Source organism: Pocillopora damicornis, chromosome 2, assembly GCF_964200805.1.
Source record: "Pocillopora damicornis chromosome 2, jaPocDami1.2, whole genome shotgun sequence".
NCBI lineage: Eukaryota > Metazoa > Cnidaria > Anthozoa > Scleractinia > Pocilloporidae > Pocillopora > Pocillopora damicornis.
In genome coordinates this window covers 16,199,245-16,222,818 of record NC_142671.1, presented here as the reverse complement: position 1 = coordinate 16,222,818, position 23,574 = coordinate 16,199,245, and the positions used below count along the sequence as shown (strand labels likewise).

Genomic DNA, 23,574 nt, shown 5'->3' with positions numbered 1-23,574 from the left:
TGATCACGTTTCTTCTGATACTCCCGGAACTTCTCGCTAATACAAGAGAGTCTGGATAGGGGGGGTACAAATGTCAGTTGTCAGTTAAAATTTCGGCCATTTATCAGTTCTCAGCTAGATTTTAGGCCATTTGTCAGTTAAATGACTGTTAATGATTTCCTTGGCGAGTTAATTGTTACTTTCCGACCATATTTTTGGCTAAAAAGGCACATGTAGCGTAAACTCGAAAATTAAGTCATTGGTACAAAAGAATTCCTTTTTCTTAGTTCTAGAATGAAATTCTATAAATGTCTTCATTGTTGAAGCCTAAGTTTTCCTTTATTTTCAAGTTTGAAATAAGGCATTCTACTCCTAGCTTGTCTTTATTTAACTCAATCTTCCGCAGCGCAAACAAATTGTGGAGAGATTTCATATTTCATTGGCCAGAGTTGCCAGGATCATGGACAGGCTCGGTTTAAAGACATTGAAAAATGAAGCAGAGGTTACCGAATTGAATAGCAGAAAAATTTAAATTTCCAACGAGAAGACAATCACGAAACGAAAATAATCGAAAGAGAATCGAAGACGTTAAAAAATAACTGGTTTAAACACGAGTTAAAGGTGACTTTTCTTCGTAATTTTCCACACTTATCAGAGAAGCATGACACGCTAGAGGAAAATTGTTGGGGCAGACACTTGAGACTGGCGACATTACCTGAAGGTGTAAGAGAAGCCCGATTCTAGCGTATTGTCTCACTGATTCGCTGTTCTCAGAGGGGCCGTAAGGGGTTTTCCGTTAAATTTGATCTGCTATTTTTAATTGCCGTAAATTGTCATCGTAAAAAAAGTTGAATACAGTGACCTGTGAACGATATGCTAGTCGTGGTACGTGAAAAAAAGAAATTGACTGACGAGAGAATTTTGGTTTTTTTGAAATGGCAAACCTTTACAAGCTCTCCTTTCGACCGCCTAGCCCTCACACGTCAAAATGATTCTCAATAGTGTAAAAGCTCTCAAAAATCTGCTACACGAGTTGAACCAAGCTCTGAAATTAACATGCACTCTTGCCTCACCACTCAAGTAGGAAATTTACGTGTTGTGGGTCACTTAAAGGAACAGTTTCCTACCTTGCTCCAGTACTCGCGATTTTTGGCCAATACGGTCTATGAGAGACTTAATAAGGTTGCACAGTGGGCGGCAAACTAGTACACACACGAGTAGTCTCACTATCGGATAAACCACCTTGGTCCAGCCAGAAAATTGAATGAAAGTGGACGGGAAATTATGTTAGACTGGGTAACAAGCAACGCTTAAGGGAAAGAACTGAGCGCCAGGCCGAACCACCAGGTTCGAAGCAGGTACCCCTTCAATCAATATGAATGCCACCTTTCTGAAACCAACGGAGACTAGGTAAAGTATAAAGGCTCTGAATTATACTGCTAACAATATGGAATGTCTTACTGAGACGCTTTCTGACTGAGGAAAAACAAAGAGGTGAAATAGAATTAGAGTGGCAAACATCGGAACAAGGTAACGACGCCGTGGAAAAAGATAGCCAGACGGATAAGTGCGGCACCGACTCCGATAGTGAACCTCTACTTGCTAGGGACGATTTCTCCACGCCGCAACAACTTGCAACTGTTGAATTTACATCAAAACTCTGTTAGGTAGACCCACATCAAATCTATATTCAGTTCTTTGATCTTCTTCTCACGAAACGGCGATATCGCGTGCAGAAAAACATTCAAATGGACGGTTTGAATGAAATACGGAAGAAATTTCACGATCTAAAGATTTTCCAAAATGTAAGATCTTTTTTTTCCATTATCATGTTATTTACCATGAAGCGTGAAATAAGAGTATTGATTAGTATTGATTACCGTGATTCGTTTTTTTTAATAATCAATAGTCGCGAAAAGTGTAAAGGACCCCCTTTACGGCTCCTCTTCCCACGTGTACCTGAAGTTGTTTAGAGTCGCTTCTTTCAATTTTTGGCTCATTTTTTCTTGAAAATTCCAAACTAAGGGACAACAAATTGGCGAAAATGAAAACTCAAAAATAACAACCAAACTAAACTCCGAAAGAAAAAAAAAAACCAAGCAAGATACGCGCCAAATGTCCAAGACAGTTTCCAAAGTCAAGGTTAAAGTTCTTTGATGTGATTGGTTAATTTCTTAAATTACGCGCGCCACGCGTGAATAAAAAAGTCATCCAAAGGGGGTAGAGGAAAAGTAAATTGAAATTTGAAATTAAAAAACGAAAGATATGTGCTAAACCTTCCCCGCTCGATCAGTGTTCCTTCAAAATTAGTCCTCTTGTTCTTGAAGAAACTAATCGACTTCTCTTCTTCTATCTTTTCCTGTGATAGTGGCACTTCACTTCCGCCTTTGAAAAGTGTTTGCCTCTGGTTTTGTTGGAACTTGTTCCGTATCTCCATCTTCTCGAAATTCTAACGGAGGCAAATTTTGTAAGGGTCTTCTCAGACATTTTCTCTCGCCACTGTTCAAAGCAACTTCAACAGTAGCTCCTCCAACGAAACCGTCGTTTCCAAGATGCCCCTACGCAATCCTTCTAAGTTTTCACGTGCCACGATTTGACTTGACTTGTGGTGCTTCCTTAGATCCACCACATACTCACGTTTCCAACGGTTCCAAAATTGACCGAGCAATGTAGAAAAAAAAACGCTGTCTCCGGGTGGAGAGTTCGACATCAGTTTCGTCTTCTTCAGCGGTTGCAACTTCGTCAGGGATGGACTCTCCTCCCTGTCAACCGGTGAGATGGCGTAAGAGGTTTCTCTGTATCGTCTGAAGATACATATGTGTGTGGTCTCGAGTTCAATACACATTCCACTTCCACTACGGCAGTCGAAAGCTCGTCATAAGTCAACTTCGCGTTCTTCAAGATTTTCTTGAAACAACGTTAAACGCAACGAGTCATGCGTTCGAAGAAACAGCCCCACCACGGCGCTAACTCCAGATTGAATCGCCATTTAATCTTATGATTCAAGAGGAAACCCTGAACTGCTGGTAACTCAAAGAGGGATGATAAGAACTTAGCGACAGTCTAGAAGGTTAGGGCATTGCTGAGACAACCAGCTTTGGTATACCTCGTCTGTAGATGAAACGTTTCAAGCTTCTAATGAATGTTTCCGCTCTCAGGTCTGGTAAAAATTCAAGATGAACGCTTCTGGAATATCCACAGGAGTACAACACGATTTAGACCCTCTCAACAACTTTTTCTGTAGAGCCACTCTTAGCGAACAACGGTCCGGCAAAATCGATTCCAGTGTAGGTGAAGGCAGGATTCCCTTCTACAAGAAATTGAGTCGGGGTGCGGTCGGTGGGATGGCATAATGTTGCCTTTCTATCTTCTTGTAATCCACGCAAGAATCTTGCGAACAACTTGTCTTGTCGCAATCTTGAATGATAAGAACGGTTAGGTAGTGATCTGTGTCCAACCCTAGCTGTTGCTTCAAAGTCTTTAAATTCCATAGATTTTCTGCGTGCGCCTACTATTCAGTACCGTCTTCTTCGGATAACTTAAACATTTCTTTGACTGGTACTCCTTCTTCTTCGTCGATCCATTCAATCAGCCGTTCAGAACTTGAAGTCCACTTCCGCAAATTGAAGCCAGCTTTCTTCATTCTTGATCTTACCGTTTGTAGGACTCAAATGCTTCAGGGACGCTGTCTTTTCCCATCTTGAAGTCATCCATATAGAGAGGGGCCAGAAAATCGCTCACGAATTGGGGATGATAAACTTCATACTTGGTTACGTGGTGTCTAATTGTTGCGTTCAGCAGAAAGGGAGAACTTGTGACGCCAAATACAACTCGGTTGAAACGTTTCACGACAATGTTTGGATGCTCGTTATCAGGATCATCTATTCAAAGAAAACGCAAAACATCTTGGTCAGCTTCCGGACCAGTAGGAAGGCTTTTACAATGTCAGCCGCCAAAGCAACACGATGGTACCTGAAACGCATCAGTACATCGGGTATGTCAGAAAGCAATGATGGACCTGAAGGAAGGCAGTCGTTCAACACTGGACCAGTAGACTTGACGGATGCATCACAGACTATCCTCACTTCAGTCGCCTGTTTGTCTCCGCTTATAACTGGATGATGCGGTGACCAATTTCGACTGGTTTGTCAGGATCAACATCGAAGATTATTCCTGGTGAAGATTGCTCTACAATGATGCGGTTGTATTCTTCAAAAAATCCAGGATTCTTTCTTAGACGGTTTAGGACAGAAGCCAAGTGAGAAACGGCTTGGGCGTAGTTATCCGATACTAATGCATACTGTTCCTTTCAAGGAAAAGAGACTTCAAAGCGGCCGTTGTTTAGGTGAATGATATCCAAGAACTTCTCATGCACTGTCCCTTCTTGTGTTGATTTACACCACAATTTGCGCTGAGGTGTCCTTACTTACAGAAAGTGCAGGTCACAGATCCCTGCGACTGAATAGCTAGGGCTAAAGCGGACGAAAACTCTTTACTTTTTATTGACGGCACTGAAAGGGGCTTCTCAGAGGTAGGAGGGTCGGTCGGGTTTATTCCAATCGGCTCGCATGAATGAATGGATGAATGAATAACTTTATTCAAAGAGGGAAGCGCAATAACCTATTACATTTTTCTAACTTACAGCCCTCAGAAAAAAAATTTAGAAGACAAAATAAGCAAATGAATATATAAGGTATGCATATGTACAAAAGAAACGATATTTGAAGTAGAATAAACTATAAACACGTGATAAAATTGTAAATAAATCATATCAATTGACAAAAGAGAGTGAAATATGTATAAAAAAAATCTAAAGACTATAAACACGTCATAATATTGTATTGTGTAAATTAGCCAATGAGAATCAATGAATCCAATGGCGGCAAATCGAGCACAGTAGATCCTCCAAGTGCTCGGCAGAGGATAGCCGTGGGAGAGATAGATTTCGTAATTTAGATTTAAGAGATGAGAGAAGAGATTTGAATGTCAGCGGAGAAGAAGAAGTAGAGGACTCTCTAAGGTCGGAACTAAGATCATTGGAAAGTTCAGAGGCACTATGGACAAGTGTGTGTTTCCCAGAGTCACTATGTGGGTATAGCACCTTTAAGTCATAAAAAGAGGCTCTTGGAAACGGCCCAAAGGTCTACGCGAATCAGAAAGAAATTGAAATCTGTTCCTAGGGCAATTAGGAGCATTCGGATTAAGGAGTACCGGTACGTTGAAAAGAGTAAAAAGTTTCCGGTATTTAATGAGATCAAAAACGGGGATCCACTGTAGTTTTAAAAACTAGACGTATATTTACATTTGCCCTGGCTTTCTGTTGGAAATAAACTTTAGTTTTTTGCTTGGATTTGCCCAAGTTTTTTTATGCAATTACTGGTATACCAGAGATGCAGGTTTCTCACATTTGTATCATGATACAGAGCTGAAAACGGCATTTATCATGTAGTGTGAAGGTGGGTTGGGGTGGGGGGAGGCAGTGCCATATACAATTGGCTACTATTTCAATACTTAGTACTAGACACTATTTTAATTTTTTTCTTTTTGAGTACTGACTTGATTAAATTTTGTTTTGCGGGTTTGGGGTTGTAGCGGGGTAAGTCTCTTGCCAAACAGGCTGTCTTCTAATGTTTTCTTTTTCTTAGTTGACAAAAGTTTCAGCTGAGATAGCTTTTAATTATGAACAGCCCTGAGTGCAAGGGTGGCGACACTTAACCAAAAGAAAACATAAAATCCCTACCAAAGGTTATTACCAGATGAACTATTAATTGATTGATGTTCCTCAGTTAAAACAGGATAATCTGGAATAACTGACTGCAAGCATGTCTGACTAGCAGGCGACCTGTGTTCATTTAAAGGGTCTTCTATATCTTCATTTAGAGGTGCTGTTCTATTATCAGGAGTATCTACAGAGCTGTTCAATTCTGAATTCTCAAGAAAACAGGCATCACAAGGTTGTCCCATATCAACTGCATTTTCAAACGTACTCTCTAAATGATTATTAACAGTATTTGTTGGTAAGTTGGTATCATCTTTATCAGCCTGTGTCATATCTGTCAGTTCTACACTAATGTTTGTGCAATCAATTTGTATATCCTTGTACAAAGGATTATTGGTTTTTAACCAGTTGAGTGCTGACATTATGAACTCTGGTCTCATCGCTTCAAAATAAACATGTCCTCTGAACTGGTTTTTTTTTTTTAACTTAATGAGTATTATACCATTATTTTTTCAAATACAATGCGCTGGGCTATTATTATTTGTTCTATTTTTTTTGAGGTCTTCTAGTTCAATTGGGATGTCATCCACAAGTAAGTTTTTCACTGTTGCTTGACATAGAAAACTGCCTCGATTGGCTTTCAAGTGACAACTCTTATAGATATGCTCTTTTCCATCAAATGACAATAGTATGTTAAAAATATCCTGAGTAACTGGAGTAACTGGTTGTATTGAGTTTTAAGACAGATTTCTTGTAAAGTGTTTGGTTACATATACAACATATATGATATGGGCCTTCCTTTATTTTTCAGTTAAACTCTTCAATACACGAATCTACAATTTTAATCTTATGAACACATTTTGTTTACATCTCTTAACTACTTCGTTTTGTAGCAACCTCCATTGTTTTGGATTCTTGTACTTTTTTGTTTAACAACTCTTGTTTCTTGTCAGAATCCATATTTTTTTTATTGATGAGACATTTTCTTTAGCAGGTCTTGTTTCTTAACAGTATTCATTGTTTTTTTTTATTTTTAAGACAGTTTCTTCTGTATTTCCTGTTCATTTTTCCTATCCCTAAATTTTTTTTTTCTAAGAATCTTTTTTTCTCCGGTGGCTCCATTGCTTTATAGTACTGTTTTTTTCTATGATTAATCATCAAATTGGTGTAGCTTTCAGATATGAGCGACTCAAAGGCTCTTCTTAAAGAGGTACAGTACTGATATTCCTCTATAGAAATTTCTTGGTGAACAGTACCAGAGTAGCTTTCACTATATTCCAGTTGATAATCAGTATCAAACATATTTAATGCTGTTGGTAATTCTGACTGCATTAAATATACCTGTCTAGCTAATTGTAACAAACTTGAATAAAGCTGATTTCCAATATTCATTATTTGTAAAAGATCATTTGCAGAGCTGATCCCTTGTGTGTGGTTGTAAATCAAAGAACACAAACTCATTGCAACAGATCGTTGTCCTGCGTTTCGTCCAAAAACTAATTCGTTACCTTGACTATATGGAGCTACTATTGTTTTGTAAGGGTCAACTAATGTTGGAGGGCCAAGATTTTTATCTGTGTCTCCACTTAATTTATAATTGCAATAATCATTGCTACATGAGCCTCATTCTTACAAGAACACATCAGTTTGTTGCCAGAAAACAATGTTAAATATAGACTGGCACGATATTTTACCCTTCTTATACGTTGACGAATTCTTTCACGACAGTTAAACTTAAACGTCCTTTCATTTAATAGTTTTTAGCATTAACATAATAGTGCAATGTAGATGACATGGGGATACATGAGAGAATCTGTGCATAAACAAATTTTCTAACTTTTCGGCTCCTGTTCCTAAACCTTTTCAAACTTCGTATTGGCATTCTGCTTGGTTCACGATCACGTCTACATACACGATGAGCTTCTCTCGATTAACGTTAGATAGCTCAGTTGATATAGCACGTTCCTCGATGAAAGTTTACTCATAAATGTTCGCTCATAAAGAGATCCCTCTTAAGGTTCGCGGACCGACCCGTTCCGAAAACGCTCGACAGCTTTGAATGTGGGTCTACCGCGAACGATGTGTGCATATTTTTCATGCGCTTTGAGCGTATTATACACAGTGTCTGTGCTGATTTTGCACCGTGGAAACTTATCTTCGTCCGCCATTACACCATGCCATGTGTTTATTAATTAGTCAAAACATCGCGCATGCGTCAGGGTCAAAAGGTTGCGCATGCGTGATGAGGACTTGACTGCAATTTGCGACCGAACGGAAAGCAGAAACGAGGCCGGAATTTCAACTCGGGCGTTTCCTTTGGAAAGCCTGAGTAATAAAGAAAGAGAAGCCGGAGAGAAGTTAGCATCATGGAGTGTACGCGCAGCACGCTTCTGAAGACGATGTAGACGTAGCGGAGATGGTGGGAACAGTTGAAGTAGTTGTTAACACAAGAATTGTAGAGCAGAATCAAAGTTGAACAAGGTTTGATACGACGGAGAAGAGAAAGCCTACTGCTAATAATGCGGCAGATTGTATCAATTCGGTGCTCCCAAGACATCCTACATTCTATCATAATGCCAAGCAACATGGCATGATCCACTTGCTCGATAGATCTACCACCTATCTGAACGATAAGTGCCGAGCTGGTTAAAGTGCTGCGTTTCTGTTGAGTCGTAATAAGTAAAGATTTAATTTCAGCTTGGTTGTGTTGAGTAACATTCGATTATTATGAGCCCAAGTAGATACAGTTCTAGCAACTTCATTCAACTGAATGATAACGGACCTAGATAGGGCCCTCGAACGAGAATAGTAGTACTATCCGCAAACATAGTAGAATTGACGCCTGGAGGTAGCTCTAACGGCGAGTCATTAAAGTGAATAATAAAGAAAAGTGGCCCTAAAACACTATCCTGCGGCACACCTACAGAGACTGGAAGTGCATCGCTCTCTCGCTTCAATTACTTGGTTGAAAGTATTAGGCTAAACATCCAGGTCCCTTCTGGTTGATCTACGGCCCTTGAAATTAACAAACGCATATTCGGAGGTAACTTTTCCATTAGAATGAAGGGAAATCAAAAGCTTCCCACACGATTCAGAGTTCATTCCCAGGGCTTGCAAATCTCGAACGTGTGCTTCAACTCCGAGTCGATCATAGAGAAGGCGTAGACGTCTTAAATCATTGATAGCGGATACTTTCACTAGTCCCTGCATGTGAGCATTAATGATTACTTGGGGTTGCCCGAATCATTTCTTTATAATGGATTTGGTTGACTCGTAGTTTTCTGCTGGAAGCGCTAGTCCTCGAATGGCTACTGCGGCTGGTCCTTCTAAGAAAGTTCTTAATTGATTGGTAATTTAGTGTTAACAACTGGGTTGAAAACGTAAATTAGCCACCGTAAAGGGTAAAAAAGCTGACGTTTCGAGCGTTAGCCCTTCGTCAGAGCCACCTCTAATCGCTCTGACGAAGGGCTAACGCTCGAAACGTCAGCTTTTTTACCCTTTACGGTGACTAATTTACGTTTTCAACCCAGTTGTTAACACTAAATTACCTGCTATACTCTTCCACCGACGCAGCACCACAGTTTCTTTAGAAACTTACCCCTTTATTCTTAATTGATTGAATTTGTCTCTATCTGATAAACCAGGGTTGTTATCAACAGCACTTCCAAATGAGTCCCAGAATGGATTGGAAGAAATGGGATCTCCATAGAATTTCTTTAGCTTAATCTTCTGCAAGTTTTCTCTTCCAATTCCCAGACTTTCAGTGAACGAATTAGAATTAAATAAAATTCATTAAGAGAGAGGAACTGACTTGTCTGTATTTCCGGCCCTTTCCTGTTTAACTGCATGCGTTTAGAGTTTCGTCAATTTCCACTATCATTTCATAAATAGATTCTCTGAAGTTTCCAGTTTCCTTGATCTCTTTTGTCTTTTAAGCTAGAATTTCATCGTCCAAGGCTCCAAGGACATTGAGTTTTTCCGTAAGAGCAATCCGAAAAGTTTTCGATTGATTCGTCTAAGGGGGTTCATATTCATCGAGCAGGGCTTTTACCTTTTTCAGAGTCGTCGTAACGATCTTTTGTATCCTCCACGGATTTTCCACTTCTTTTCCAGTTCTTCATCACTCAGTTTTCAGAGAGAGTGAATCTTCAGTGAGTTAATATTCCCGGGTCTCGGCACCAGGTAAGAAATTCAATAACGAAAAAGGAGGTTAGAGTCCGAACACCGTATAAACTTAGATATGCAGAATAACCAGAACATTCGGCTTAAATGAAAACTCCAAAAGCTTCTTGAAAATTCCAAACTGAGGGATAACAGACTGACGTGAACGGAATACGATTTTAGCTCCCTGGGATAAAGATGTGAATTCTTTAAACCCTCTCATTATTCTTACTGCAAACAGTTTAATGTAGGTAAACTTTTCTAAAATTTCAAGGTGTCGATTGATATGAAATCTTTCAGTGGATTGTTATCAGCCCTACAAAGAATGCTCAAAATAGACTGTTTACAAGCAATAAGTCACAAATCAACAATCTTGCCTTAATGCTTGACATATTTCACTCATACATGTTAGTTGTATATACTTACCATAATAGAGTTGTCTTTCGAAAAATGTTTGGTATAAAAGTTGTTGTTCGCTGTTGATCCTTATAGCCCAAAAAGCTACTAAAAGCAATAAACTTCAGGTTTTGTGCACACAAGGCGCCCTCCAAGGTGGAAGAATAGAATAACTTGTTCACTAGGTACTTACTGATATATTCAAGTAATACCATACTAATATAAAGCTGATTACAAGATGTCTTTCATAACTGTACACTGTTTATTTGTCCCTCACATTTCTTGGCAACAATAGTTACGACTGTTATGAAAACAAACAAACCAATGAATAGAAGGCAATGAAATAAGTGAAACTATAAACTTTACCATTTGATAGAAAAAAGATCACAATACTAAAAAAGGGAAACCACAGCCTTTTACAATTATACCTTTTTATGTTTTTGATCCAATAAAATTTAATCAGTTGTAAGATTTGCCTGCAATGTATCAAAGTACCAATGTGGACTTCATTCGTCTCAGATGAAGCTGGTAAAAGATAGATATTAAAAATAGATGGCCAAAAGAGAAAGTGCACATTGTCAAACAATCACAATAAAGTGGCTATTAATGGTTCAATTTGACGTACTTAGGTGTAGTGACTGGTTTTTGATATTTAGAATGATAGTAGCAGGTAAAACACATTGAGGATTTTCTTATTCAACTGCAAGTTAATTCATTTCTGATTTTGGATTATACGTTCAAAATGAGTGAGATTAAATTCATTCACATTTGAAATTTCATCATGGTATTTTTATATGGAAAAGTAATTGTAACTTTAGCTTCACAGATTATTTCCATCATTACTAACATTTAATGACTTTTTATTTAAAATAGAATATTTCAAGAACTTTCTTTCTTTCGATCTATTCAACATCATTTACTATTTCTGGAGCACAATTAAGCCTTTACAACCCAACATCCACATGCTTTTTCTCCAATTTGATCTCTGTCACGATGTTTGTGTGAACACAAATGAATTGTGTATGTATTCATGTGTTTAGATATGAAGTGTCTGCAATGTTTGCTGGATCTTGGATTAAAAGGCAGTTTGAGTGTTATTGAGTTATCTTCTTCATTTGCTTTTGTTCATTTCTTGATTCTCCACCAGATAACCATACAATCTCTATACGCTTTGTAAGGTGCTGACAAGGATAAGTTATTTAAGTCTTCAGCTTCTTTAGTTGGTGACCATTTCCTTTAATTTTGTTCACTTAATGTGTGATTCAGGGGATGATTTTGTGAGGAGAAATAACATGCTAGTCATTCTTAGGGTCAATTCGTTAAAGGAAGCAGGTTTTGAAAAAACTTATAACTTTTGATTCAGTTATTTATTTGAATATCTGAATAACATTTGATGTTTTCCCATGCAACTGGATTGTCCTATAAAGGTGGGAATGTACCTTCCCATTGACCTGTGCAGTCATAAAGTATGAGATGGCTGAAAAAATGTATTTGTGGTTGGCAGAACTAATGTAAGTACAGTTCCACCTTGAGACAAAAATTAATAATTTCCTGTGAATATTAATGTATGGAAGAAGTTATGGCAGTAGTTAACTCATTTTTGTTAGGATGCAGAGGGTTTGATGAATTGTGATCTACATCTTTCAGCTTTCAAACTATCAACTTTATATAATTTGTAACTGTTTACCATATTTATTCCTCTGTACCTCAAGCCCTCAAGAGTTGTAGAAGGCAAGTCTGTTGAGAATTGTGTGATTATATAATTTTGCAGTAGTGACCACATTGTTGCATGTAATTTTTTTTTGGATGGCATTAAATAATCAGGCTAAGCAAGCTTTCAGTAGAGCATGGTTGTTCTTACAATTTTGCTCATACCCGAACTAACCATTGATATAAGAAATTGGTCACATGATAATTTATTATATTATGTGAGTTTTAACAGCAAGGATCTTCCTTTGATTGTATCTAGGACTGAAATTAAAGGATGCCTTCCTATAATTGAAATTCACGTTCCCCTGTTATGTTTGGGGCACACAGATGAAGAGGAATTTTTTTTGCATAATTGGCATCCACATAATGCACAAGGCAAGAATATTAGGTTAAACTTTAAAATATAAGAGTTGTGCAAACCATATCCTTCTTTTTATCCTCCTCTTGATATCTACACAATTAACATAGTCATTATAAGTCTTGCTGGCTCTCACTGTTCGTTCAGTTTGTGGAAAGATTATAACCACTGTACTTATTAAATGAAGAAAGGAAAGCCTACCCTCTTACAGTGGATTAAGTTTCTTTATGCATAAGCAAAATTTAATGGCAGACCTAAGGCTGTGGTTCTCTACCAATTCTCCAGCTAGGTTAACATTTATAAATAAGTTGTAAAATCGTCTTGATTGCATCATTTTCAAGAAGGGTTGACTCAACTTGACTCAATAGAGCCTTGAAGTCTATGTGTTCTCCTTTTGAGATGTGCATCAAAGTTTTGTAGTAATGACAGGCTTACATTACATATTTATAGGAAATCTGCATGCGTACCCATTGTCAAAACAGGAGCTGGGATCCCTGGACTGTCCCAGGTGGGATCCCCAGTGGAATTCCAGCAATCCCACCTGAGATCCCAATTGGGAATTTGGAATGTCCCAGGTGGGATCCTGCCTTAATTTTAAGGCTGGATCCTGTAAATCCCACCTTTATTTCTGGGTGGGATCCCACTTGTGCTAGTGGGATCCCGTCATTCACATCTGAGATTCCAGATGGGATTGAAGGGATCCCGCCATAAACTGGGCTGCCCTTTTATCTGGGCGTATGTGTTTTCAACTTTAAAACCTGGATTGTGACTTCTTGGAATGACTTTACTGAATGGTGCACACTTACAGGCAGGTGTTTTAAAAGGTTTTTCTTAGCTTTTACATTTGCACACATTTCTTTTTCTAAGAATCTTCTTTATCCAACCTTTATCCGGCCTTTGCTTTTTTTTTTCCTTGTATCAGTTATCAACAGGCCTTTCTAATTTTTTTTTTAATTACATGAAATCAATATTATAGAATTATGGTACATTCATTTTTTTCCCTGACCCTATTGACAGTTAGGGATTGGTATTGGCTATAAAAGTATAGTCAAATAGAAGTCTTGTGCATAGCATATACATCAAATTTATGTCATGAAATAGTGTCCTTCCTAAATCTAGCTTATCGGAATAGGAATGAGTTACCAAGCACAAGTATGAGCTTTTCACAACAATAGTTTCCAGGCTTAAAATAAGAATCACTTTCCTCATAAACATTTCCCTAAATCTGCTGGCCTGCTAAAATCCTCAGCCCTTGTCCTGACAGATCAACCTGATAAAAAGGAGGAAAAGCAAATTAATGACACAAAGAACCAAGCTTATTCCCACATACACCCTCCTGCATCCTGATAGCTAATACTGAACTTGGCATTTCAGACATGAAGTATATGCCAAATATTTTCCATTTCCCTGCATAATTATTTCATAATGGTGTTTAGAAGTTAATGAAAATGGTTGGGTTGAAACATATTTCAAAGATTTTCCAGCTTGTCACAGCATTAGTGGAAAAATGGAAGACAAACCTGTGCATTCAATGTATAACCTGAGTTTTGACAATCACCCATTACCCAAGCCTTATCAAATGACTTCAATGTTTGAATTTTATCATGGTGAACCAGTGAAAGTCTTTGTAAATGAATCCTTTTTTTAAGATCCATGAAATCTGCTGTTGTCTTTCTTGTTAACATGTTGCCACAACTCCATCTTCCAGGAAATTTATTTTCTTCAAACATGAGAGAATACAATACCAAATAAAGTATCTTTCTTCAAGACCTTAGAATTATCCTCTTCATCATGGAAAAAGGTTTCTAAGTGAACATGGCAAAGGAATTTTTTACATCTAATTAACTGAAAATTTACTGTGAAAACCTACGTTAAAGTAGTCTATCATGAGAAAGTAAGAAATTCAAGACTCTCTACACAAGGGGGCCGGCAGAAAGTAACAATATTATCAACATCCTTGGTAGAAGGCAAGAATGGAAAGGGGCTTCACACTTTCCCTTCCATACAAACCCTGTAGGACTACTCTGGAACCTTAAGTCGCATTAAATTGCCTTAAGTCATCGAGAGTTGCCTAAAGTGACTATTGGTTACACAATGTTATAAGGCTCCACCCTATTAAATTGATCCCATTCACTTCACTCCCATCATAAGGATCAGAGGAGAAGGCGTGGTGGCCAAATGGTTGGTGCACTGGACTCTGGATTAAGCAGTCCTGTTTTGGTCCCTGGTGGGGATCATTGCATTGTGTTCTTGGGCACAATATTTACTCTCAAAGTGTCTCATCTCTTCCAGATGTAAATATGGGTAGTGGTTGGTGGGGAATAACCCTGCAATGGACTGTAAGTCAATATGAGGTTGGTAATGGCTTCCTTATTATACATGTAAACCTCCTGTTTGAAGAGTCATGCACCTGCCTAGCCCCTATGATAGCATGAGTAACTCCTACTTGTAGACAGTACTGATATATGAACTAATTATGACAATGTACTCTCTTCCTTTTTCTTACTCAGACAGCCCTCTGTTTAAACCAAATTTCTATTTTGTATTTCATTTTGAGAAAGTTGATCAAAAGATTGCCTCTGTGACCAGGAAATAATAAATATTAAAAATATGATTGATCTCAGGAAAAAAAAAACAAGAAATGACTGTGGTTGCAATAATTTATTTATTCTTATTTTGAGATGTTACTGAATCAAATTAAACCTACAGTTCCGATCATTTTAAAACAAAATAGCAAGGTATTCTGGAGAAAGGCACAATTCTTGCTACTCACTCTTACATCGAGCAGTAAAAATAGCATAGTCCGAAGTCAATTGAGCTGAACTGAAGCATAAGTTTAGACACTTTACTTACCCAGAGTAAAAGAGTGACAAAAGTGGGCCATTTTTCCAGCATAAACCTACAAATCTGCACTAGCTTCTTCCACCATCGTATTCGACAAAATATAAAAGTTTGAAATTTGTATCTCGACGAACCCACGAAAAGCATAAATCTTCATCTATCTTAAGATTTTGATAGTCTTTTCGTACATTTCATCTTCGTCAGTTTGATGATTCACATTAGTATGAGCCCCTTCAATGATCTATGCTAAGAGGACCTTTTTGCTGCAAACATGGCTGCCAGGCCAATATTGGATTAGAATATTTCGTGTTGGCTAAATGATTTAGAAGGATATTTTGTGTGTACATAAACCACAAGGTTTGTCTGTTCGAGTAATGCTTAATTGAAATCAGTTCGTATGTGATGGTACGATTATTTTCCTCAATTCGTTCAGCCTTCTTGTGTTTCTTCGAGTTATCAAAGACGATAAACATGGAAACAAGTTAGCACAAAAGTTACTGGGAGAATCAACATGGCGGAGACAAGTGAACCTGTAATCAGTTTGTAGTTTTTCTCTGTGACTCATCAATTAGGTAACAACGAATGCTTTTAAACCTTGTATACTGCCATATCAGCTCAAAAGTAAAATTTATTTCATTTTTATTTGGTTAAACGTTGCGGAGTGGAAACAAGTGAATGCTTGGAAGGTCCTGGTGATCCGACAAACGGTAATATAGTAAAAAGATCTTCTAAAAAAGATTTGATTCTCTATTATGGGACGTCAATATTTTTCTGCAGCCAGGAAAAGGACTTGTTGAGACTGGAAAGGAAGGTTTCTTACGGAGGACCGTAGCATATGGTTTTCTATATGTTATTGAGGTGTTTTGTCTTACTGAGGCAGGAGAACATCAAATTGGTTGGGTCCCTAAAAAGGACCAGTTGAAAAGGCATGCGATGTGCTAAACTTCCATGCCAAAATTGACAGTATAAGTGCCAAAAAATGGGAGACAAGTTGAGTATTTTCATAATTAGTGAAGCTTTATGAAATAATTAATACGTGTAAATAATCTTAAGTAAGTTTAGTCGATAATTATGTGGAAAATTTATTGTCAGTAGGTGAGTTTTATGCAAATCATGGCTCTTTTCTTAAATTTAAAATTTATCTCACCGCGTGCCTATTTTTATAGGTTTGTTTAATGTTGGTTTATGCTTTGATATTTTTACACTAGACATATAACCCATGATTTTTCCTGGTTATTTATTCACTAGCTTTGACTATATATATATATATATAATTAATGTATGTCATTAAACAGTAAAAAACAGTAATTATTGTGGTAATTCTGCTTAGGCATTTTTTGTTAAAATGGTTTGAAATCTGGATATTTTTTAGACAATGGTGACTTGTGTGGATATTTAAGTTACCAAAATGATTGTTCCATTTATCACATCCATTTTGAAATCACTGGTGGTCCCTGTACTCTGATTGGCTCTAATTGATGGAGTTCATTCCCAAAGCGTACCAATTTTTGCTTTAAATCGCATCTTTTTTCCAGCCAATGAGGAGGCTACCCCAAAAACAAAACAGCCAATCAGATTTCAAGGCTTGTTTAAAGTAACCGATCAAATTGCAGGAAATTGAAAGAGTATCGTGCCAAATTTTGCAACTTTTGTTTCCAAAACCCTTACTTTTTCCCCCCAAAAATGGATGAATTTAATTTCAGACGGGCTCAGTACTGCATCAATAAAATATTTGAACTGACGAAGTACTGTATTTGGGCGATTTCAAAATGGATGTAATAAAGTGGTGTTTCAGCCCAAATTGCACTCCACTCAGTTCAATTACCATTATTTATTCGATGGGATTCTGTAGACATTTTTAAAGTTTATGGAGAGACTGTTGCTAACTTAGGTTTTAACACTTGAGTCGAATAAAATCACTGTCGATTTTTCTTAAGTTGCCTAAAGTTACCCAAAAATTAATGACATAATGTCTCAGAGTAGGCCTCCCTGTGTCTCAATTTCTAAGCTAGAAAAACCCACTGTATTGATTTAGACAGTTGAGGAAAATCTCAAGGTCAGCTTTGGCTAACCTTAAACTAAGGAATTTTATTTGTAAATGTGCTTTTTCCATGCTTTTCTAAGGATGTATTTGGCCAAGGGTTTAGATTGTAGTATTACTTAAACCCAGCAATGCCAGCTGATGTTTATCAAGAGACTAATCATTGTTGTTTATTAATCAGTACACCTGTAAAATGTATCTTAAGGCTGTTTCATAGCATTACATGTAAATATGTACATTTTTTGATACAAAATAATCTTAAATCTCTATCAAGAAAAGTATTAATTATAAGCAATATATGTTTGGGGTGGAAGGGGCATTCTTGATAAAGAATAACGTTCTTTCAACTGGCTAATTAATGCCTGGCACTTTTCACTTTGCACTGCAACAATCTCTTAATACAAACAGCTGTGTACTGAAGTCTTTTTAGCACACAGTTTCTTTCCTTTGTGAGTGAACCTATGTAGTTTTTTTTAAAATTTCTTTGAAACTAGAAATGAATTTACTAGGTTTAGATCGAAAGGGCCTGCTATTGCTAACTTAATGAAAACATCCAAGGATTACTGTGAAAAGCCCACTTGTTTTTTAATGACAAGATATTTTTTGCTTTAACTTACACTCCAAACTAATTAATGACACTCATCTAAAAGTTTATTATGTTATTTCAAGCAATAAATTAGTTCTTTAGTCTGTTTACAAGACACATCTACAGTCATAACCAAAATATGCATATATGTGAAATATGGAGACCAAATCCACAAGTGCACTATTCTTTGGATGGAAAAAGTTTTGGGTGCATAGCCTCCTTTACAATATTTGGACGGTCGTAAGTTCTCAACAGGTTTCATTTTCTTGATGTCAGTTAGGCTGACCCAGAATGGTTTCTCCAATTTTAAAGACTTTCTAATGCAAGACACAAAAAGCTTGGCTTACAGAATGAAACTATTAATCTCTGAAAATGTGCTATTATTTTCTTTTTGAGCTGACTAAACTTGCAATCTGGGTATTTCGTTAAAGCGCTAGTTCAAATTCCAGTCTAGCTGCATTTTTAACGTCGCCTTCTACCTCCACCGTCTCAGCATCGCCATCGTCATCGTCATCGTCATCGTCATCAATCCCCATGTTTTGAATTCCTTTCTCAGCTTCATTTGTCTGTATCTGCTGGTTGGCTGGTTTTTCATTGAGTGAAATATCGGCTTCTTTTTTTGAGTTTGAGTTTTGTGGCGACTGAAATGATGTATCCCCGGAAGATTTCACCACTTCCAAGAAACCATCGGTGTTGGTAATATTGGCTGTCATGTCTGTGCTTCCAAGTTTTTCACTTGTGTCAGTTACTGAGGGACGTCTTATAAGAGCGGGTCTCCAGCACAGCAAAGACAGATAAACAGGCATGATGCACAAGCCACGAAGAAGCCCGAGCATGACGATGCCAAAGAACATTCTAAAGAAAATGCGGAATATCTCGGATGCAGCAAACGCAAGTACAACCATACCAAGGAAAGTACTGACTCCTAAAACATATCAAGAAGAAAAGATCAGCGGATGTTGCGACGGGCATAGCACTACAAACCTTGAGTAATGGAAGTTACTTAAAGCAGAAATTAATCTCACTTTAAGTGGTTCCTTGAATAAAACTAACGATGGGTTTTTTAATCAACTGCGGTACATCCGAGAAATTTTGATTTCATGATCTGAGTTGATAAAGACCATTAGACAGTGTAAAAGGGGTTACAGGGGTGATTTTTGAGCGTCAGCCCTTCGTTGGAGAAGATTGGCTCAAAACATCAGCTCCATAATTTATTTATGGTGGCCAATTTTCATTATCAACTCAATAGATCCAAATTTTCTGCTCATACCTCCCACTGAAACAGGGCCACAGACTTTTAAACTTGTTATACACTCCAGAAAAATGCTTAGTTTTCTCGGCCATGTTTTACAACAATTAATTTAGCTTCTGACGTACCTCCCATGAAAACACTTGCACCCAACGTGCTCAGAGCATCCACAACTCGCTCATCGGCTGTGACTTTGCTTGACGTAATGTAAGCATGGGCAATGTGAGCACTGTAATCAACTGAAAATCCGATGGCCATTACCAGGTTGATCATGGAAACAGAGTTCAGAGACACATCCCAGATTACCATCAAACCAAATAACTCGCAAACCAGCGCTGCGAAGTTAAGCACCACCACTAACGTCAAAGTAAGATCCATCAAAAAGGGGCTTGTGACAATTACCACCGTTAAGCCTGCGATTATCAGGTTTCTTAGGGTCTCGCGTGACGTAATTGCGTATTGTTCAAAGAATATGAAGGATCGAGTGATTGGAAAGGCATTCAGTTTGGATTTTTTTGTTACGTCTTCACGGAGTGTGAGCATAGCGTTTTTCTGGAAGGTGGAGCTACCCGAATCCTTCATATAGCCTATTACGCGAGAAGCTTCTATTTTGGTCTCATCCTCGGATAACTTCACGTCCTGTGTGAAATACGAGAACTCGGGAATACGGAGGAATGTTTTCAATTCTCGTAGAAAACTTGGGCCAGTAATGTTTCTCTTCGACTTCTTAGCATACTGGGCAAATGCATCCATCCAGGATAGCGATTGGTTCTTGTAATATTCATTTTCCATGAATATTTTCGTTAATTCTTTAATGTCGCTCTACGTGGACCTCAATTGGTAATCAACCTCACCAGTCTGCACGATACTCACTCCAATGGACAACTCAAAGTACTTTTCTTGAGCTGTCAAAAACTGCCTCAAGTAGGAATCATCTCTGGCCAATACACGTCTATCAAATGACTCATCCACCTGAGTAACTCCGTATATCCCAGCACCAAGCAGTGACAGAGAGAAGAGTATAACCAGAACTTTTGTAACTGGAAGGGTCAATAATGTGCCCCAGTATTTCATAACTTTATTTGAAGTTTGGGGGAGAGGCTCATCCCATGCTGGTTTGCCCTCTTTTGGCCGTGGTGCTAGGCAGAATGGGAGGAAATCTCGGCGGCCAGATTTAATTCGTCTTACGTCGTATGTCATTAGGGCCACAAAGAATGTGACAACCATCAGGAAGGAGAGCGTCACTGTCAAGGCAGCATAAACACAGAAATACCTGAGAAAAGAAAGTGACTAAGTTTTAACATAGACGATTTCACTAAAATACTTTACAACATTTGACGAAATTTTAGAACTTGGAAGCCAATTAAGTGATATTTCACGCCACCATTTATGCTTACAGCTCAATCATACAAGGGAAAAAAAGATATCCCAAGAAACTGTAACCATTTTTATCAGAAAATCAATTCACTGGCTCCTGTCACAGCTCGACATCTCACTTCAATAGTTTGCAGTTGAGGTTTTAAAAGAAATTAATAGAGGTCACTTGATAAATCCGGATCCTTTAAACAATTACGCCATTGCTTAAAACCTGATGTTATTGTCTTCATCTTCCCAAGATGGAGAAGCACTGGCTATCAATTGAAGTATCTTACCTGATGGCGGGAAATGAGGTAGACGTGCTGACCGCAAACGCAACCAAATCAGTCATAGTTGTCATAGTAACTGTTGCACCAGAATGCTTCATAACCGCTTTGATCTTTCCGGTCGTCGACAGGTCACGTGGCTGCCGATCAAGCTCGTCGACCATGATGAACATGTCATCGATGCCGATTCCAAGAACCAAGAAAGGTAGCACACCCACCAAACTAACAAAAGGTACACGGAGCCACATACCAAGGCCGAGCCCAGACAAAATCCCAAGGGCAACTGCGAAGACCCCTCCATTAGCAAGTAAAGCATGACCAGTCAACGGATTAAGGTACTTGCCCAGCATGAAGCAAGCAAAAGAGATCATGCAGGTGAATGTGATTGACACCAGTTTAACATCAGACCCGGTACTTGCACTTATAGCATCATCCAGGCTCCTTTCACTTGAATAATGGACATCGAAGCACGAAAGTTTGTCCACTAACGAGCCTAGTTTGTTAATGAAGGCCTTCTCCCAGTTGAGAATCTTGTCACTCTCATCATCGTCCCTCGGATCACGAAGGAGATAAATCATTTGCAAAGCTTTGGCGTCGGTTATGCTTCCATGTTTTGGAGTAGCCTTGCCAAACATTCGGTTGAAATTCAACCAGAATGGGCGTCCATTACGCATGAGTAAACTTGTGTCGTTCTAGGATTTGGTCAGTTCCCGTTGGACATCGTGCAAGTCCTTTCCGTTCAAGTTGCTTTCATTGAACTGCAAAAATTCTAGTGGATTAATCATCGCACATCCGTTTGTTGACCTGGATTTGTTTCCCGACAGCGTGACACAGAGGTCTGAAAACGATTCCAGCTCCATGACTGCATTGTGAGCTCTGAAGGCCTGTTTCAAACACATCGGGGAAAGAGGATTAGGATTACTGGGAGAGGCCACCAGTAGGATGATTTCCTCCCGAAAGTCGACTCGAAAGTATTTCTCGGCAGTCTTCAAGTCATCTATTGCCTTGCTGTTTTGAGGGATGAACAATTTTACAGTTCTGTTTTCTGAATTGAACCAAACAAAGCCCACAGAACAGACACTGACAAGTATGAGACAGAACTGGATTGTTATCAGCGGATGTTTGGCGATCCCTGTACTATACCAGCCAAAGAAGCGTTCCAAAAAACGCAAGTACCATTTGCAGAGTGAGGACCACAGATGACATGGAAGAAACCGGCGTGGATAGCAGGGTCTACAAATAAACACACATCGAAAAGTGAATTTTGATATGGGTTTTTGAAGCATTTAGTGGAGGAGAGTTGTCTACCAGTCCCAAAATATTTGAAACATTTCCTCAAACGCTCTTCCCCTCGACCTGAAGATTTTCAGTAGGTCTGATTGTGCAGGGTGCATCAAACATGGCAAGACATGATCTAGCCAACGGCTCTTTCATTGTGTTTTTTGCTATTTTTTAATTTTCTTTTTCTGGCATTAAACAATACCACTGTATTACAGATGACAAAGGATTACAAAGAAAAAGAATAAATGCAAGGAATACTTTGAAATTGCCAGAGAAAGAAATGGAAACATAAATAGCATATAATGCACACAGCTTGCTACATAGTTTTTACGACACGTGTAAATCTTATTTATGGCATAGCCATGAGCCAGCCACCCTTTAGGTCTGTTCAGCGGTTGACAGCAATCATCAATCGATGTACAATTTGATGCTTTGCCTCAAAGTTATTGTCGCAGAAGTACCCCCAGTTCGCTGTACGACCCAGAATGAGAGGCAAAACCTTAAAAGGGACAAGTATCTAAAGAAACTGTGGTGTTGTCTAGGTGTTGTTATAAACATCATAATTTATTTATTACGTAAACCTTGACCGAAAAGACGAGAATTGTTTCCGAACGCTTAAATAACGGCTTTTAACATCTTCGTGAATAGAAGATGCATCTCGTGGTGTATGTCTACTTCGATTGAACAGATTTCTAAGTTTATTAGTTTCTCATTGACTTTACTTCAATGCACCTCAACAGTTTAATAGTAATCAAAGCGCCTATATATGAAAGGATTCAAGTATCGTTAAAACTCCTTGACATCTGAATCATAACCGAAGAGCTGGACAAACTGTGCTTGACATAAAGTATAGTATATCTTCATTCAATGCCTTACTATTACAACTTGCTACTTCTATAGTTTGCATGTACTTTCATCCATTACCATGAGCGAAGTTAAGAATTACTATTCGGTCAGTTCCCTATCGAACTCTGAATCATCTGACTACCAGAATTTTACCGAACAAATACCTAAAATCATCGAAGTCTTCTTCGACGTTCGCCCTCTCATCGAATCCTTTGCTTAAATTATTTTCTTCGCTTTGTGTCATCCTTTTTTGGTTTTTCTGTACATCCGAATATTTTGTTCGCGCACATCGCGTTCATCGGGACATTCCTATTTCCTTCTCAAATAAAAGCTTTCTCTGGAACATTTTTTTATTAGTAACAGCAAAACAGGAAGTTGTGTAGTTTGAAACATCACGTACGCACACGCACTATTTACTTTGTCAAATTAAACAAGTAGATAAAGGTGACAAATGAACCGGGATGTAACATCGAAGGTGTCAACTTCCTTATATTCACGAGTAAAGCCTACACGTTTTTGAATCGCAACGTAAACAAACTCGCTGCTTTGTGGTTCTTTTTTTATAATAAATAATAGCAGAACTATTCCTTCTCGAAATTTTCATTCCATCCTGAATTTATTATCACTGACACCTGAAGGAAAGAACTTCACGTCGCACCATCGTTCGAGTCACGTTTACCTTGAGTACGGGTGGATTTCAAATTAGTAGAGAATAACAAAACTTTATTAGATATAGAAATGAATAAATTTTAGGATTTTTGTAC

General features: G+C 38.2%; 1 long non-coding RNA gene and 3 pseudogenes across 2 annotated transcripts; 1 reads left to right on the top strand and 3 right to left on the bottom strand.

The window, feature by feature from the left end:
• Nucleotides 1-23,574, top strand: part of LOC149050082 (uncharacterized) — an 89,740-nt pseudogene that overhangs the window by 53,001 nt on the left and 13,165 nt on the right.
• Nucleotides 8,678-10,470, bottom strand: LOC149050086 (uncharacterized; annotated as a pseudogene).
• Nucleotides 11,608-15,427, bottom strand: LOC149050085 (uncharacterized). Its single transcript, XR_016183775.1, has 2 exons — nt 15,177-15,427; nt 11,608-13,593 (listed from the first exon to the last, which is right to left on the bottom strand). It is a non-coding gene; the product is annotated as an uncharacterized LOC149050085 (long non-coding RNA).
• On the bottom strand, nt 17,350-23,163 carry LOC149050084 (patched domain-containing protein 3-like; annotated as a pseudogene). Its single transcript, XR_016183771.1, has 4 exons — nt 22,975-23,163; nt 20,693-21,916; nt 19,169-20,313; nt 17,350-18,716 (listed from the first exon to the last, which is right to left on the bottom strand). The product of XR_016183771.1 is annotated as a patched domain-containing protein 3-like (transcript).